The sequence below is a fragment of the Moschus berezovskii genome, chromosome 10, assembly GCF_049115385.1.
Source record: "Moschus berezovskii isolate FMDL1 chromosome 10, NW_MosBer_1.0, whole genome shotgun sequence".
Classification (NCBI taxonomy): domain Eukaryota; kingdom Metazoa; phylum Chordata; class Mammalia; order Artiodactyla; family Moschidae; genus Moschus; species Moschus berezovskii.
Window position 1 is genome coordinate 64268555 of NC_142469.1, and position 18929 is coordinate 64287483.

The following is an 18929-nucleotide window of genomic DNA, read 5'->3' on the forward strand; positions in this document are numbered from 1 at the left end:
AAAGAATGCTGAGTTAGTCTATCTAGCATCTATGATGATTATGATAATAATGAGGATGACAATGATGAGAGTAATGATTTGTGTTCACAAGGCTACCATTTATTGAACTAGTAGTGACTGGGACTGTACCAAGTACAACATGAATCAATTACCTTGTGTAGTCCCTTACCAATTCAATCTTTAGTGTTAGTTGCTCAGTCATGTCTAATTCTCTGTGACCCTGTAGACTGTAGCCACTAGGGTCCTCTGTCGATGAAATTCTCCAGGCAAGAATATTGGAGTGGATTGCCATGCCCTTTGATTTTTAACTAAATCCGTACTTCATTCTAAACATTCCAAATGAGACACAGAGAAAAAAATCCATAAACCAAAACAGAACAGACTCAGAGAAGCCAACCACATTAAAAGGTGTAAGGGAGGGAGTGATATTACTTTGTCACTTTCCGGTCACTTTTACCTACTGTCTATTCATTACCATAACATGTAAATGTGTAAGATATAACACAGAAATAGCATTACTTAGATTCCAAAGTATTTAATGTTGATAATAGAATTGCATTTTTTAAAAACTGTCATGAATATTTTTTAAAAATTTCTAAAAAAAAGCTGAATCTTTGTCCAGATTTGTGTTTCAGTATTGATTGCTGAGCAGCAATATTAAAAATTTCTACCTCATTTTCACAAAAATAAACAAACTTTAAACTAGGATAAGAATGGGATATGCTTTTGGAGCTAAGCGGTAAGATGCCCACCGAGCATATTTTCTATTTCTAAAACTAACAAATGAGGGTGTGAAATCTCCAGTGCACAAGAAGAAATTAAAATAACCAGTTGGATAATTCAAACTGTGATTAATTGAAAGGCTTATATCCTTAGAAGCATAAGAAACTACATTAAACTCCTATAGATATTACCCTGAACCTATAATTACATCAGCACATTTTTGCTTTCTTTTGGGATCATCACAGCATGGAAGAAAGAAGGAGTGGAGTAGGAAAAATAGTATTCATTACATTATTCAGAATGGCTACCCATATAGTAAACAAGCTGATGATCAGAAAGCTGTTCAGATAAGAATGTTTCCCATTTATAATTATGTGGTCTTAAAATCTTATGAAAGGCAACTGACAGACTTATGCATCAAGAGTATTTGGGCAAGCATAAATCCTCTTAATAAAAAAAAATTGAAAACAAAAGCAGAAAAACCTTACAACTAGGATTTTAGCCTTTGACTTTACATTTCTGTTTCATTATGAAACAAACTTGAAGCTAATCATATCAAAACCTTCTAAGACTCCCTACCATCAAAGGTATTTATATAAAATAATAACATAAAACACCAAAGCTCTATTCCAGGCTAAAACAATATGCAATTCTAATCTTGCTGGCTTTAACAATAAATCGTAATAAAGGTCAGGCCCAAGGTTTATAACATACTTTCCACTGTACTATTTTAGAAAAAAAAATACCAGAAAATGCCACTCTTTGGGGACATGGTAAAGCATTATATTTAGATAACAACTGGTATGATACAGACAAAAAATTTCACTCAAATTTTTCCTTACACATATCATTATCTTTATTAACCTCAGTAACTATCCCAATTCAGATTAGAGTTTTTACTTTTATCTGCATACAAGTAAGGGGAAGAAGTGAAGGAGAAGTAAAGATCCTCTTGATGAAAGTGAAAGAGGAGAGTAAAACGTTGGCTTAAAGCTCAACATTCAGAAAACTAAGATCATGGCATCCGGTTCCATCACTTCATGGCAAATAGATGGAAAAATACTGGAAACAGTGGCAGATTTTATTTTCGGGGGCTGAAAATCACTGCAGATTGTGACTGCAGCCATGAAATTAAAAGACACTTACTCCTTGGAAGAAAAGCTATGACCAACCTAGGAAGCATATTAAAAAGCAGAGACATTACTTTGCCAACAAAGTTCTGTTTAGTCAAGGCTATGGTTTTTCCAGTAGTCATGTATGGACGTGAGAGTTGGACTACAAAGAAAGCTGAGTGCGGAAGAATTGATGCTTTTGAACTCTGGTGCTTGAGAATACTCTTGAGAGTCCCTTGGACAGCAAGGAGATCCAACCAGTCAATCCTAAAGGAGATCAGTCTTGAGTGTTCATTGGAAGGACTAATGTTGAAGCTGAAACACCAATACTTTGGCCACCTGATGCAAAGAACTGACTCCTTAGAAAAGACACTGATGCTGGGAAAGATTGAAGGCAGGAGGAGAAGGGGACAAAAGAGAATGAGATGGTTTGATGGCATCACTGACTCAGTGGACATGAGTTTTAGTAAACCCTGAGGGTTGGTGATGGACAGGGAGGCCTGGTGTACTTCAGTCCATAGGGTCACAAAGAGTCGGGCATAACTGAGCAACTGAATTGAAGTGAACTGAAGTGGAATGCATACAGAGAAGTTAAGTATTTTCTCCGGGGCTACCCAAAGTAATCACAGTTATTGTTTAATTGAGTATTATATATGTGTTTATCTGTATTTATATGGAGAAGTATACACATATATACTGAATTGCACATATATGTATATATATATAATAAGTATATATACCTGCATAATACTATATATATATAGTTTATATATGTGAATGTGTGTATATATTATATGTGAAATTATAAGTGTGTGGGTATTGCCTGGACCTAGATGAAATGCAATGTAGTTAATCACAATTATTAAAGTTGGGAAGAGTTCACCTGGATTGAGTTAACCCAGCATATTCTCATCCATTTCAATGATGTTCTTTCTTAAAACCACAGATAAAATGCATCATAAGTTACAATAATATGGGATTAAAACCTCTGGTGCTATAAAGAGAACAAATCTAAGAGGTGTAGAATGCTGAACAAGTGTTTGGAATATAGCAGTGGGTGAAGAAATAGAGATCTCTCCAAGAAAATTAGACATACCAAGGGAACATTTCATGCAAAGATAAGATCAATAAATGACAGAAATGGTAGGGACCTAACAGAAGCAGAAGATATTAAGAAGAGGTAGCAAGAATACACAGAAGAACTGTACAAACAAGATCTTCATGACCCAGATAATCACGATGGTGATTATCACGATGGTCTCACCTAGAGACAGACATCCTGGAATGTGAAGTCAAGTGGGACTTAGGAAGCATCACTACAAGCAAAGCTAGTGGAGGTGATGGAATTCCAGTTGAGCTATTTCAGATCCTGAGAGACGATGCTGTGAAAGTGCTGCACTCCATATGCCAGCAAATTTGGAAAACTCATTAGTGGCCACAGGACTGGAAAAGGTCAGTTTTCATTCCAATCCCAAAGAAAGGCAATGCCAAAGAATGCTCAAACTCCTGCACAATTGCACTCATCTCACACGCTAGTAAAGTAATGCTCTTAAATTCTCCAAGCCAGGCTTCAGCAATACATGAATCGTGAACTTCCAGATGTTCGAGCAGGTTTTAGAAAAGGCAGAGGAACCAGAGATCAAATTGCCGACATCTGCTGGATTATTGAAAAAGCAAGAGTTCCAGAAAAACATCTATTTCTCCTTTATTGACTATGCCAAAGCCTTTGACTGTGTGGATCACAATAAACTGTGAAAAATTCTGAAAGAGATGGGAACACCAGACCACCTGACCTGCCTCTTGAGAAACCTGTACGCAGGTCAGGAAGCAACAGTTAGAACTGAACATAGAACAACAGACTGGTTCCAAATAGGAAAAGGAGTACGTCAAGGCTGTATATTGTCATCCTGCTTATTTAACTTATATGTAAGGTACATCATGAGAAACGCTGGGCTGGATGAAGTACAAGCTGGAATCAAGATTGTGGGGAGAAATATCAATAACCTCAGATATGTAGATGACACCACCCTTATGGCAGAAAGTGAAGAACTAAAGATCCTCTTGATGAAAGTGAAAAAGGAGAGTGAAAAAGTTGGCTTAAAGCTCAGCATTCAGAAAACTAAGATCATGGCATCTGGTCCCATCACTTCATGGGAAATAGATGGGGAAACAGTGGAAACAGTGTCAGACTTTATTTTTTGGGGCTCCAAAATCACTGCAGATGCTGATTGCAGCCATGAAATTAAAAGACGCTTACTCCTTGGAAGGAAAATTATGACCAACCTAGACAGCATATTAAAAAGCAGAGACATTACTTTGTCAACAAAGGTCCATCTAGTAAAGGCTATGGTTTTTCCAGTGGTCACATATGGATGTGAGAGTTGGACTATAAAGCAACCTAGATGTCCATCTGCAGACGAATGGATAAGAAAGCTTTGGTACATATACACAATGGAGTATTATTCAGCCATTAAAAGAATACATTTGAATCAGTTCTAATGAGGTGGATGAAACTGGAGCCTATTATACAGAGTGAAGTAAGCCAGAAAGAAAAACACCAATACAGTATACTAACACATATATATGGAGTTTAGAAAGACGCAAATGATAACCCTGTATACGAGACAGCAAAAGAGACACAGATGTATAGATCAGTCTTTGGGACTCTATGGGAGAGGGTGTGGGTGGGATGATTTGGGAGAATGGCATTGAAACACGTATGTTGTCATATGTGAAATGAATCACTAGTTCAGGGTCAATGCATGTTATAGGCTGCTCGGGGCTGGCATGCGGGGATGACCCAGAGGGAGAATAAAGGGAGGAGGGAGGTGGGAGGGGGGTTTAGGAGGGGGAACTTATGTAAACCCAGGGCAAATTCATGTGAATGTATGGCAAAACCAACCAATATAATATTGTAAAATAATTTGCCTCCAATAAAAAATAAATTAATTACAAAAAAAAAGAAAACTGAGTGCCGAAGAATTGATGCTTTTGAAGTGTGGTGTTGGAGAAGACTCTTGAGAGTCCCTTGTACTGCAAGGAGATCTAACCAGTCCGTTCTAAAGGAAATCAGTACTGGGTGTTCACTGGAAGCACTGATGTTGAAGCTGAAACTCCAATAGTTTGGCCACCTGATGCGAAGAGCTGACTCATTTGAAAAGACACTGATGCTGGGAAAGATTGAGGGCAGGAGAAGAAGGGGATGACAGAGGATGACATAGTTGGATGGCATCACCGACTCAATGGACATGAGTTTGAGCAAACTCCAGGAGATGGTGATGAACAGAGAAGCTGGCAGGTGGCAGTCCATTGGGTTGCAAAGAGTTGGACGTGGCTCAACGACTAAACAACAACAAAACTTCTAGAAGAAAATATAGTGGAAATATCTTTCTGGTATCAGTAATAGACAAATATTTCTTAGTTCATTAGAAATAATACATTTTTAAAAATAAAGCAAAAATAGATTTCATGAATAAAACCTTTTTTTCATCAAAAGACACTGCTAAGAAGTATAAATGTGTAAGCCACGTATTATGAGACAGTATTTGCAAATATATACTTAACAAAGGGTTTCTATCCAAAACATAACAAACAATTCTGTAACCAGTCTTCCCAGAGGAAGCCTGATCTCTCAGGATCTCAGGACATTGGGAGTTTTTCAGAGGCCAGTAGAGGAGTTTTAGAATCATACTTTGATTTTTCATGATTAGATCATACTTTCCCTTTTAAAAGTTTCATTTTATTAAATTACTGAAAATTGCTGCATAATATAGATATGCTATAATTTATTTGACTATTCTATTAGATGCTTAAATTAATTTCAATGTTTTACTTTGCATATACAATTTACATTAACTATTTTGCACAGTTATAGTCTTAATAATGGTAAGTATTTAAAATTGCATGTGTAAAACTGTTGTACCTCTTGCTTATTGTCAGCCAATTTTCATACCCACAAACAGAACTGAAATTTATCCTTCCTCATAAAGTCATCACATTTAGTATTATAAGTGATATCTATGTACTCAATGAAAAGAAGAATAATGATAAAGATTCTAAGCAAATATACCTTTTATGGGTTTGAAGGAATAGTCATTTTAAACTCTTTCCTAAGGAATGTCTTATGATGTAGACTTTGGTGAAAGAGATCAAATAAAGATCAAATAAGTTTGCCCTAGAAAATAACTGCCAGAATTTCAATGCTTAGGAGGGTCCCTTTGTAAAAGATATTCTTCAAGAGACTGTGTGACTAATTCTCTCAGTGATATAGTCTAATTATTCTGTGCTTATACATTTCATAATTCTTCTCAACTCAGTGTGTTTCAGTAGAATTTACACAAGCTGTCTCTGATATCAGTAATCATGTGGTAAAAAAGAAAGATTGAAGTCAGTTTCTACTTGTTTGACATCATTTATATTTACATTTTCCTATATTCCCACATAACCAGTTCTTTATTTATTAGGGATGTGCAAATGGTAACTTCCTCAGTTGATTTGTTCGTTTTAATTATGTATGAATAATTTAGCTTGTGGGCTTTCAAACACACATACAGCCAGGCCTCCTATTCTGTGTGTGTTCAATTTTCACATGAGGCAGCTGAAGCTGTAAACTTGATAACTCTTAAAATTCACTTTTTGCTTAAAATATAGTAGTTATGAGCCTATGAAAGAACATTTTAAACTGTAACATCAGGACATTTTGTACAGTGCTTTCCACAGCGTTTTCTTTCCCTGGTAACTTCATATCACTTGATATGAACCCCCACCTCCATCACCCTTATGGAATTTCCCAAGATTCTTTGGTACTGTAATATGTGGATTTTTCAGCCTACTTCTCTGAACTTTCCACTTATTCCTATTTCCCTTTTCCTTGGGTTTGGCCATTACTCAAAATTTAAGAGATTTGTTTGTTTGTTTTTCCTCTAAAATCTTTCCTTAAGAGGAATGTATTTACAGCTTCAAAATATCACTTCTCTGGAGATTATTTCAAATAAAAACTTGGCATGGTTTCCCATTTTAAAATATAATGGGAGAAATCCAGCAGTCTACAGTTAATTTCTTTTGAATATCCTGCTTCTGTTGGGTCCCAAAATACACATACAGATTTGAATACAACATTCTCCTAAACCAAGCTGACTTCTTACTTTCCTTTTCCATCAATAGAGCTGTATTTCATAGTCTTTATATCTTCTATACCATTTTTGCATTTCACTTTCTGCCGTTATTCTTCCATAACAGAATGTGCAGCCAAATTGACCATCTCATTCTTCAGTTCAGTTCAGTTGCTCAGTCGTGTCTGACTCTTTGCGACCCCATGAATCACAGCACGCCAGGCCTCCCTGTCCATCACCAACTCCCGGAGTTCACTCAAACTCACATCCATCGAGTCGGTGATGCCGTCCAGCCATCTCATTCTCTGTCGTCCCCTTCTCCTCCTGCCCCCAATCCCTCCCAGCATCAGAGTCTTTTCCAGTGAGTCAACTCTTCTCGTTCTTAGGATACACTTTTACTAATTTTATCCAAACTCCATAAACTGTCTCTCCACTAGTCCTTTCACTGCTTAACTTTGCTATTCAGGGGATTTGATTCACCCACACATTCCCCATGAAAGCTTTCTTGACCATGCTTGTTCACACCAGTCGCTTCCTCCTTTCAATTCTGGTTGTCCTTCCTACAGCAGAGAGGTCCTTCAAGACCCACTACAAAAGCAAAGCTTCATTTGACTCCTACAGCCATTGAAGCACATGGGTATAGTTTCTCACAATATGAGATCAGTTCATTTTCTGTGCTGGTTTTACTCCCTGCCTCCTTAGTGGAAGCCAAGGAGACTGGGAGCACCTTTCTCATTTTCAATCCATTGCTCTCATTAGCCTTTGAAATTGACAGTGATGTTTTCACTTCCACTGCAGTAACTGAATATACAAATGGAAAAGGGTGGAATAAACAATGTGGCAATAGAACTATGATCACAATTTTTGTGGGAACCAGCCCAGAAAGCCAAACCACAGCCTCTGCAGTTGGCCCCAAAAGCCAGTGGCTGTCAACTTCCATATATTTTTCCTCTTCTTCTGACTCAGGACCAATTACAGAAAGGCAAATATTTTCCTAGTCCATCACATAGGATTCTCTGCTTCTAGTAGCTGCCTCCTGCTTCCCTATGCCCATGCCTTCCTACCTGATGACTTTTTTCTTCCTTCCTCACTATAAAGCACCTTCACTCCCTGCCTGAACTAGAGTTTCTGCAAAACAAGTCATGGTGGCTGACTCCCTTGTTATATCTTGCTCTGAATAAGTAGCCTCTGTTTGTTTTCATTGGGGCGATCTTTATTTATATCACAATTTTTTGACCTTGGTTCAAGCATAATTGAAATCTCTTGCAAGTAATGGCAACTTCATCTGTATTTATCTCACGTAGAGAAAGTTTGAATCATTAAAGTTTGCAATGTCTACCTGTTGCCAGTGATATGTATTGACTGTCAGGGCTCACTTTTCTCTCTTGATCATACTGTATGTAGAACAGTCATTATTATGGATGCAACTGTATTTGCAGGTTGTGAGGACTATATATGGAAGAATTATTAAGTCTGAATGCAGTCCTTGAGATTAAGAAGGAAAGAATGGACACAGCTGCATAGATCACTCCCGGGATGTTTAACAACATCATCTCATTACAGTCTTTGTCTTTAAAGGTTTCCGGAATTTTCCAGGTGCCAAGGCTGGAAACACATTTTTTCCTTCTAAATGTTCATTTTGAAATCACAGAACCACTCCAGGCCTGCAGAAAGCTGCAATCAATACCCTTTTCAATCTGCACTTTCAGTGAACACAATTTAGCAAGGATATACAAGTAAAGCATTTTCTGATCCGAAAACAATAGGAACACAGAGCTATAATGCTGTATCTATGTCTCCACTGATATCCTGAAAGAGCAATTTAATTTTGCAGCCAGCCATGTGTAATTCGAGTGTGACACATTAACAAATGGATCGCTGGTCCATCTTCCTGGCTTCCTGTCAGGATCTGGCTCTCATGATGCCTTCGGGCATGTCACAGGGAGCGCTAGCCCATTCAGAGCTGCATCTGAAGGAATTAGGGGACATAAATGTGGACTGATGAGGACAGCGGCTGCGAGGCAGGAAAATTAATAGTTTCATAGGAAACAATATGCAGTGTAGTAACAAATCTGGGGGAAATTGACATTTTACTTAGTTCCTCAGAGCTATTTTAAGTATAATATAGAGAATTTAAATTATTGTCGAGTTTATTGAACCTATTTAACATCTGCCAGAATTTTAAAATAAGTAAATCAAATGGAATGCTAAACTGTAATTGGATTTCTATTGTATGTATTCTGTATAGCATTGGGTTGCCCTGGGAATATTAGACGTGATGTAATTAACCTGAGCTTGTCCTAAATGCCTTCCAGAGAGAAGCTGGAGGGAGAGTGGAATGATGTATCAGTAGGAATGATTAGGATGTACTTTGGCATAAGCTTTCCTCAAAGTAAGACTCCATTTTAACCAGATGCCAAGCAAGATATGACTCCACATCACATCCCAGTGTTAGAGCCCTCTCCCATCCTCACCCTTCCTACTTGCAAAGAGTAATAAATCAGCAGGGATTTCTTGGGTTGGAAAAGTGGAAATAGAAATGAGGACTCAGATTGCAGCAGAACTTGACCTGGTTACACTGGTCAAGGGTTATTACTAGTTTCTCTGTGTTATAAATGTTATCTATTGGTAGTAGAACCATATGTTCATAATTTATTATTTGCGTGCATGCGTGCTAAGCCGCTTTAGACGTGTCCGACTCTTTGCGACCCTATGGACTGTAGCTCACCAGTCTCCTCTGTCCAAAGGATTCTCCAAGCAGGAATACTGGAGTGGGTTGCTTGTCCTCCTCCAGAGGGTCTTCCCAACCTAGGGATCGAACCTATGTCTCTTAAGTCTCGCATTGGCAGGCAGGATTTTTACCACAGTGCCACCTGGGAAACCCCAATTTATTATTTATTCTTTGTAATATGTACAGTAAACTGAATGTATTTATTTTTACAGGTTGCTAGCTTGTCTTTTCTAACAAATTTGAAAAATTATTTTAGGACATATTAAGAATATCCCTTCTTATATTGCTAAATATAAATATTGAAACCAACTACACATTAACTTCACATATTTTTTGCAAGATTTATTTGACGCAAATTTGGTGAAGCCAAAATCCTTAGAGTCATATTTTGGAGAAATTTCTTTCCATTGGCTCATGCTACAAATAATAAATAACAACTGAATCATGCATTAGCTGGCACCCTGTTCTAGTCATTAGTGAATCGGGCACATTAGGTATTTCTGATATATATATAATACAGACTCTCAAAAAAGATGTGTTAATGAGATTCATAAAAAGAAATACAAAATAACAAAATATTTAAACATTGGTAAAACTTAAAAGATTACATCTGAAAGGGCCTGGCATACAGTAGTTAATTAGAACAGTTGATAAATGAACGTATAGGTGGGTTAAATTTCATCATATATGTATAAGATATGGACTTTTGTGAAAAAGTAGATTTAGATTTGAAATTCTTTGATAATGTGAAATGATCATGCACATGTTATTACTACTTAAGGGTATCAGAATGAAGAATATTCTAAGAACCTCAAATAAATTAGTCCTCTGAGAGTAAAATTAAACTATCAATTTGGGTTGGAAAAGTTGGCCTACACTAAAAGCACCCATCTCAAACAACTTTTAAATTGGTGGGTATTTTTTTCTTCTTCTTCTAATTAAGTAATCAGAATAAAGACTCGTGAAAATTATTTTTTTAAATAGTACGATAAGTAAATATCATTTGAGGAATTTTTTAAAATACAGATCCCCAGGAACCTCTCTTGTTGGTTCTGCTTTAGTAGTTCTGGGTAGGGCCAGGAAGCTGAATTATCAAATAATATCTTTGGGGATTTTGATGCAAGTACCTACAACTTCATTTTAGAAATACTGATCTAAGCAGAGTTAAGTTCTATTTATTGGAATAAACCTGTGGCCTAGAAAATTATATTGACCTATATGCTGAGAAAGTAAAATAAGGCATCAGTAAAAGACAGCACAACCCAATAGAAAATAGTAAGAAAAAGATTTTTTAAAAATATACGTCTGCATAAGACTGTCCTATGGAGATACAGGGTCCCAAAGGAGATGCAGAAATTAACCAAAAGTGATCTTCAGTGTGTTTGACCCCACTGTCAAAGTCATCCCAATGAAAAGTCTTTCTTTCATGAACTGTATCCCACCAGTCTCCTCTGTCCATGGAATTCACCAGGCAAGAATACTGGAGTGGGTTGCCATTCCCTTATCCAGGAGATCTTTCCAACCTAGGGATTGAACCCTGGTCTCCTGAATGGCAGGCAGATTCTTTACTGTCCGAGCCATCAGGGAAACCCTTCTTTTAATTACCTAATTACAATGGTGTCTACCTTCATTTTTTTTTGTAGGGTCTGGTGTTTACAAATCTTTTCCAAGGTTGTAAGTTGGCTTCATATTCAACTGGACTGTCTTTGCCTACATGAAGATGCTGTCTTATTTATTATTGTAAAAGGACAAAAAAATTGGCATTTGGGAATCCATCTTGAGCTTATGTGTGTTTTGATTACTTAAAACCTGAACACTCCTGGACACTTAAGGTTACCCTTAATAAAACCAAACCATGGTTTGTTTGTTTCAGTGTTAAGCAGAGTCTTCAGGTGAAGAGAAACATACAAATCTCAGGACCTCATTTTTAGGTCTCAGAGATCCACTCTCCAAACACCCTCCTCCTCACCCCCATTATTTACTGCTGCTTAACCTTCATGACTTTTGGGAGCTGCTTTTCCAGAAACTGTTCTTTCATTGTCTACAGAAGATTTGAGATGATGTTATCAATTTTAAGTCAAGATTTTTGTTCTTAAGTCTCAATTTTTTTTTTTTTTTTTTAAGAAATGGATCCAGAGTAAAACAATCAGTCAATTTCACAATATAACTGACTTGTTTTTGTTTGGGGATGCCCCTCAGATTTTAACCTGCAAATGAATCACTTGTGGATCTTATTATATGCAGATTTGGAATCATTAGTGCTTAGGACCTGGGAGTCTTGCATCTGGAAGAAGACTTTGTTATATATTGAACTGCAGTTCTAAGTAGCAAGGATCCAGGATGGCTTCTTTCTCTCTCTCTCCTCTGTATCTCTCATCTCTGTTTCTGTCTTCTTCCCTTCCTCTGCTAAAATGCAGGGTGCAGAGTCAAAATTTCTCTCTCCTGCTTGCCTAAGCACTGGCTTCTAAATTTTCTGGCCTCAGTACATTCTTTTTCATTTATAATTTGTATCATATGGAGGAAGATATGGTGTTAACCGTACAACAGTCCAATGATATGAGACTGAAACTCAGTAAGCTTAGCACTTATACAAGAAAGATAAATATGCAATAGCTGTGGCAGTGTTTTTATTTACAGTCCCTGAAAAGCCTGGGCATTGGGGACATCTAGCTACATGCCATTAATACTTTGTGAGCTCATTTCTCATTTGTACTCTTCATTTTTAGTAAATTCTTATTTAAGTTTTCTAACCAAAGGATGATTTGATGAGATTTAACTCCAGCTGTCATTCACTGTACATCCGAATACATTCCGTTTTTCTCTGCAGGGCATAACTATGAAGAAGCAATGTGGTCCATTCACCCAAATCAATAAACAAGGAATGTTTCCAAATTTAATAATTTTATTTTATGCTTTTATGTTTCCATGACATTTTAAGCCATTTCAGATCATTTATAGGAAATCTGGAAAGAGGTTCTGTATGTAACCATGTCAAAACTCCACAATTCACAGGAGCAATATAAAGAAGTCCAGTCTGGGAGTAGGTCAAAAAGCCAATAACACCCTTCCTCCTTATCACTTCCTAACATCTGGTGCAAGGTCAGTCCCCAGGAAATGAAGAGAGACAGAGATGGGATAATTCAAGTTAGGCTCTTTAGTAAATGGAAAAAATTCTGAACCTAGTCAAAGTTTCAATGCATCAGTCACTTTGTTTCCTGTCAAGAAGTTTCTGTGCTTGAACAAAGAAATAGTGATGTCTCCTCTTGAGCCTGGGTAGACACACCTTGATAAAAATCTGCATTATTGGTTGTTGAAATGAAGAAGGCAATGGCACCCCACTCCAGTACTCTTGCCTGGAAAATCCCATGGACAGAGGAGCCTGGTAGGCTGCAGTTCATGGCGTCGCTAGGAGTTGGACACGACTGAGCAACTTCACTTTCACTTTTTCCTTTCATGCATTGGAGAAGGAAATGGCAACCCACTCCAGTGTTCTTGCCTGGAGAATCCCAGGGACGGGGGAGCCTGGTGGGCTGCCATCTATGGGGTCGCACAGACTTGGACACAACTGAAGTGACTTAGCAGCAGCAGCAGCAGCAAGGTGTTGAAGATCATTATTATCTTATTGAATTTTCTCCCTTAAGTAATCCAAAGCCTTTGCCTTCATGCTCAGTCTCTAAGTCGTGTCTGACTCTTTGCGACCTTTTGGGCTATAGCTTGCCAGACTTCTCTGTCAAAAGCCTTTAAAAGGGAAAATTCAAAGAAAAGTACCAGGATATTTTATGGAGAAATACCAGCAGAGCTGTCCCCTATGGGGTCTCTTTGGAATATGCTTCTCATGGAAGAGTCATCAGATCTGAGGGGACTCAGGTAGGGAAGTGGATCCAAAGGGCTCTTCCATATGAGTATACATTTTATTCAGTTCAGTTCAGTTCAGTTCAGTCGCTTAGTCGTGTCCGACTCTTTGCGACCCCATGAATCACAGCACACCAGGCCTCCCTGTCCATCACCAACTCCCGGAGTTCACTCAAACTCATGTCCATCGAGTCGGTGATGCCATCCAGCCATCTCATTCTCTGTCATCCCCGTCTCCTCCTACCCCCAATCCCTCCTAGCATCAGACTCTTTTCAAGTGAGGTTAGTGCAAAAGTAATTACACTTTTGGATTCAAAGTTAAATCTACAACTAGGCTCAAGCACATCTTTATTAACCAAAATAGGAATGGTTACAGTCAACAAAGTCTTGCCAAAGATAAACAAGTTTATTTATTCCTGTAGCATAAAGATCCATGCTTTGGGGTTCGAGAAAACCTTGAAAAGCATTTTCTGTGTCCTGCTGAAAACATTGTTGTGGAAGCATTTTCCCTGTAAAAAAGTTGTCAAGATGCTTGGAAAAGTGGTAGTCGGTTGGTGAGAGGTGAATAAGGCAGATGAGGCAGAAATTTGTAACCAAATTCATGCAACTTTTGAAGCTTTGGTTGTGTGATGTGTGGTCGGGCATTGTCGTGCAGAAAAATTGGGCTCTTTCTGTTGACCAGTACCGGCTGCAGACATTGCAGCTTTCCATACAAATTTGCTCAGTACAAATCTGTTCAGTACAAATAGTTTTCGGTTGCAAATCTCATCCATTTGCTAAGCATAGTTCTCAGATGTAATGGTTTCAGTGGCATTCAGAAAGCTGTAGTGGATCAGCCTGGCGGCAGACCACTAAACAATGACCACAATCTTTTTTGTGTACAAGATTGGCTTTGGGAAGTCTTTAGAGCTTCTTCTCAGTCTAAACCCTGAGCTGGTCATCGCTGGTTGTATACAATCCACTTTTCATCACAAGTCACAATCCTTTTGAGAAATGGTTCATTGTTGCACAGCATAAGAAAAGATGACATTTCAAAACAATTATTTTTTTGATTTTTGTTCAGCTCATGATACACCTACTTATCAAGCTTTTTCACCTTTCCAATTTGCTTCAAATGCCGAACGACCTTTGAATGGTTGATGTTGAGTTCTTGGGCAACTTCTTGTGTAGTTGTAAGAGGATCAACATCAATGATCCTCATAGTTGGTCATTGTCAACTTCTGGTGGCTGAACACTGTGCTTTTCATCCTCAAGACTCTCGTGTCCTTTGCAAAACTTCTTGAACCACCATTGCACTGTATGTTCATTAGCAGTTCCTGTGCCAAATGCGATGACATTGCGAGTTGTCTCCACAGTTTTATGACCCATTTTGAATGTAAATAAAAAAATTCCTCGAATTTTCTTTCTGACTAACATAATTTCCGTACTCTAAAATACATATAAAATAAACAGCAAGTAACTTCATTGGCAAAAGAAAATAAAGCAAGAAATGTATATTATAGTGATGTATAACATAACCACATTTATTTAAGAATGTATTCCAACATCAAATAGTAAATTTCAATAATGCAAAACCACAGTTACTTCTGCACCAACAGTTCTTACCTAATTGCCCTTGACAGGTAAGACGCGGAGCTGGAAAGCCACACTGACTCATTCTGCTGTTGAGACTCCTGGCTGGGACTTGGAGCCAAGACCTCAGGCAGAGGTTACCAGAGGTTACCTGAAAGATGAGAACCCCAAATCCTAAGCATGCTTGGTCAGCTGTATTATTTTGCATCATTTTAAAGCAAAAACTTTGAACTATTGTCAGAAAACTATGAGTTTATGTTTAAATACCTTGGTGGAGGGGACTGATAATATAAAACCAAGTCTTTTTTTTCTTTTAATGCATGAAATGGACCAGCACATGATTTCAATAATAGTTGCTCATCTCCTGGGAGTGTTGTAAATGAACACGTGAAAGATATGGGCTCTTATACATACTATAAAATAAATAAGGTCAGATCAACTGGCCTGTAGAAAGGATCAACTATTTCCTTTTGCATTTTTATGGAAAAAAATGTAAAACGGACTCTTCCTCATCAGTTAATCTTTTTTTTCCACGAACATATGAAGTGCTGGACATTTTAATAGATTCTTGAAAAAAGAACACTGTATTCATTTTGATCAGGATCAATGAATAGGAAGATTCAAGTAGAAAAACAGACTTTATTTTTAGTAGACTTAGTTAAAGATTAGGAAAGATTTAAAGCAGAATAAGAAAAAAAATGGAATTTAATTTTGTTTATCTTTGAGGTTTAAAATGAATCTACTAGTTTAGAGTATCCATGCTGAGTATCTCAGGAAAAGTTGATGACAGTTGGATTTAATAAATTCATCTTTCAGTGGTTCTTAGGATTTTTTTTTTCATGTGAGGGAGAAGATTTAAAGATTCTCAGCAGTAGTAATGATGATGATGACAATGATAATCGTAACAATTAACTTATTATTATCAATTGTTCAATATCTGTAGGGCAGAAAATATTTTGGGGAATTTATAATTTAATTATTAACAAGAACAACAACAAAAACTTTGATTATCCTCATTATACATATCCTTTTTTATTTGTTTATTTTTTATTTTGGCTGTGCTAGGTCTTCATTGGGGTGTAAGGGCTCTCTAGTTACAGCCCAAGGGCTTAGTAACCCTGCAGCGTGTGGGATCTCAGTTCTCTGACCCGGATCAAACCCACATCCCCTGCACTGGGAGGTGGACTGTTAACCACTGTACTACCAGAGAAGTCCCTATCCTTATTTTAAAATGAGAAAACTGAGATTGGAGAGATTAAAAAGTGACTTTGAGGAGATTGTTTCATCAATTCCAAAATTAGTAGCTAACAAAATTATATAATTTTTTCACTGTTTTCCTCTCTTTTTCTCCCCCTTCATGACCACTAGTCATGTTCTCTTTTTATACTAAATGCATCTCCATCTTTTCTTCTCTTTCTCCAATTCCACATGAGCTCCATGGACGAGCTGTACAAATGATGCAACTGACCTGTTATTAAAAACTGGGATTCTATTTGCTGAAACTGTAATAGGCTATTACAATATGTAAATGTATGCATTGATATATTAATGATGGCTAGGTAAATTTTTTAAAAAATCAATAAACAAGTAAATGACAGATTCTTAATCCCTCAATTTAATATTACCTCTCATGTCAAGTCTTATTAATGTTTTTAGACTGTCTGTTTTGGGTGGGATATAGAAAAACATGTAGTCTATGAACACAGATGTATGCAGGGCTCATATTAGAGGTCATCACTAAGTATTCAATCATATTAGACAACCAACTCTTCATTAAGATTTTAAGAGAGAAATTCAAACCTCAGGCTATTAAATAACCTTTAACATATCTTTCAACTCTGTAACTCTGATTAGAAAATTTACTGTTTAGAAGTCATCTTATTTCCATTATTGCATTTTATTTTTCATTTTTATTTACCAAAATCTCAGCCTCCACAGTTATAAATTTTAAAGCATATGATATATATTATTTTGAAGTTCCAGAAAATCTTTAATATGTCACATAAAAAAAAAAACACAAGAGTGATTGTTTTCTGTTGTTCTCTTTTCTTCTAGGATTCAGTTCACAGCTATTTATTTATCATTTAAATGCATTCAACTGAAAAAGAACATTTTCCTGCCGAATACAGGAACCATCAAAGATAAAGATGGGCTGATGTTTTTAGTGCCTGCTAATATTGGGTCTAGATTTATCTACCTTGAAAGTCATGCTATTTGTCAAAGCCTTGTTTAGCGTAGAAAATCCTCTGTGGCCAGTATTAGTCAAGTTCAGACATACTTGTTTCATGTGTTGAACATCAGAGAAAGAAAAGGAGAGAATCTTCAATAATCCAAGCATATTCCTCTTTTATTTGGATAACAGCTTTAATAACTTTCCACAAAATTATAATTTTATAGACATTTCTGCATTAATTTGAGTTATATGTCTTTTGAGCTTAAGATATCATGAGTGTGTATGTGTGTGTATGTGTTTTGGTGGAGGAAGAATCTTCAAATCTCTCTCTCATTGTTTAAAGAGCTTATGAAACTCCATCCTTTCCAATAAGCTGTGCACATTGATACACATTCTTACTTCCCCTGCCAAGTATTAGGTTTATATCACCCTGACCTTTTTCCCCTGAAATCTACTGAATCTATGACCTTTGCTTCCCACAATGCAAAAATTGCAGTTACTTTTCTATTTGCTTTTCCATTTAACTGTTTATTTTTTATCATTGCAAAAAGGCATGTATTTGGTTTAAAAAAAAAATAAACTAGTAACAGGAATACACCAATCTTCCTGCTGCCCTAAAACCTAGTTTCACTGATGCCACAGAGAAAACTATTTTTGCATACATTGATGTACAAGTACATATGTTTGCATATGCATATTTTCAAGACAAGTTCCAATAACTTTCCCTGTTAGATCAAAAACTTGCAGGTTTGAGATCTTGCCAAGTTACTCTTCAAAGATTTTGTTTTTGTTGTTGTTGTTGTTACCACTTAAGGGATACCCATATTCTTTATTAACAGTGTCTCATTAGGCACTATAATCTTTGTCAATCAGACAAGGAAACAGACTATACAAATAGTAGTGACTGTGATTTTCATTTTCATTTAAAAATTATGATTAAGATTAGAAATTTTTTATATATTTATAAACCATTCCTATTTCTTTGCTCTTGAACTGCTTCTTTATATTATTTCCTCGTTGTATAATTCATGGGTTGGTCTTTTCTTGCTACTTAAAAAGATTGTTATTTAATAAAGCCACTAATCATTAGTCTATTGTTTTCTCTGAGATTGTCATTTGTTTCTATTTTATGTATGTATTTGTTTTAATATTTCCCTTGTAAAAACTTTTGATTTCCACATAACTAAATTCTTTTTCTTCTTTTTATTTTCAATGGAATGCTATGGATTTATTTCACATTTTCAAGGCTAATAACATGGAAAACAACATAATATTAAGTGAAACATTGTAAGTAAAACTGTACTGGATGCTTCTCCCAGTGACATCATGTTGTGTTGAAGGATATACACTCAAACAACCGCTTCTTCTGCTCCAAGAATGTCTGTCTCTGCTCTAAGCCACCCTCCATCCTTGCCTCTGAAGCCCTTCTCTTTCTAAGTTACTCCCTACCCCTGCCTTTCCTTGTTACTGGGTCTCTCCAGTGTAAACATTTCTCTCTAGATCAGTCCCAAAGACAAAAACACTTTTGTAATTTCTTAAAATCTTCTTAAAGGACAACTTTTCCCCTAATATTTAGCATCCTATTCTGCTGCTTCAACCAACTCAGGATATCAGCTCTATTCCTTTAACCCCCACTTCCATCCCAAAAGCTTGTC